Here is a 1,410-nt window from a genome sequence, read left to right as displayed (position 1 = left end):
GGGAGGGACAGAAGAGGTGAGAGACAGTGACCGACGCTGGGGGGGAGAAGAGGAGAGAGACACTGACTGACGCTGGGGGAGGGAGGAGACACCGACTGACGTTGGGGACCCTTAAAAATTTCCTCGGCCAAAAAGGGGTCACGAGTGGAGAAAGTTTAAAGTGACATTAAAGGCAAAAAAATGTTTCCCTCCCCCCAATGTAAATGTTAGCACTTACCTTAAATGATGTCTCTTTTTCCGATCTTCCTCTTCTTTCCCCATGTTTTCATCTATCCCTGCAGCGCTGACTGCTCTGTCTCTCCGATCCAGCGGTGTCTGCAGGCGGGTGCACGCGTCCATAGACTTACCTTGCGTCTCTGCTCGTCTCCCGGCCGAGAATCGGAACTGCGCATGCGCCCGCCCCAAGATCCTTTGCGGCCGTACGAGCAGTTCCTGATTCTCGCCGCGGGAACGAGCGGTGATAGCGAAGTAAGTTTTGATTGATTTTAAGCGTTTTTTTTGGGTTTTTTTACACTTCTTGCCTATATGTACTGCATGCTAGCAGTAGATATAAGCAAAAAAAAACCGGAGGGTTTAGGACCCCTTTAAGGAGGCCTGGTATAGATGGTTATTATGTTGCCATCTTGTGGGCGTTTTGATTATTGCACCATGTTTTTCTGAATTCCCTTACCTTCTTCTCCCTTCTTACTGCCCTTCGTCTCCAAGTTGTCGTTTAGTGTCATGGCTGCCTATAGCAGGTATATGCTAGCTTGGAAACATTATCATCCTTGATTTAAATACGTCTGTTCATTCATCTGCTGTATCCTGTTGTCTGCTGTAACCTGCTACATACAATAAAGCTCTTCGTGGATGGAACAGTATTTGGCGAGTTCAGCTATCTGATAAGGATTGTCCGTGGTGATTATATCTGCTCATACAGGCCAGGCATAGAGGTCTCAGCAAGGGATAAATCGCTAATACAACAATCAGAATAGTCAAGGATGGTGGAATTCCTACGGCCTGTTGTATATATGTGTGTGCCTAATCTGCAATCAAGCTCAGTGCCATCTTGTGAAAGCACAGGGTCACACAAACTTACTGCACTTCAGCTGGGAATGTTCAAAACTGTTTCTCTGCATTGAACTGTATAACCCCACCTGTATAAGCTGCTGTTCGTCTTCTTAAAGAGACAGTAACCATTTTTTGCAAAAACGTGAAAAAATGTCTAGACAAGGCTCTGAGCACTCTATTATCGCTGAATCAATGCAGATACATTGTGCCTTTGACTGCACAGATGTACAGGAAGCAGATTCTGCAGATATTGCCGAGCAGAGCGTGAGACCCAGAAACACGATAAAACCGACACAGATACTCAGAGAAAACTATGAAAGCACTAGAGATGAGTTCTCAAGCAAGCTGTCAGACCTATGG

This window comes from Nanorana parkeri, unplaced genomic scaffold, assembly GCF_000935625.1.
Source record: "Nanorana parkeri isolate BGI_ZX_2015 unplaced genomic scaffold, ASM93562v1 scaffold2809, whole genome shotgun sequence".
Lineage (NCBI taxonomy): Eukaryota > Metazoa > Chordata > Amphibia > Anura > Dicroglossidae > Nanorana > Nanorana parkeri.
The sequence above is the reverse complement of the archived record's forward strand: the minus strand, read 5'-3'. Positions refer to the sequence as shown.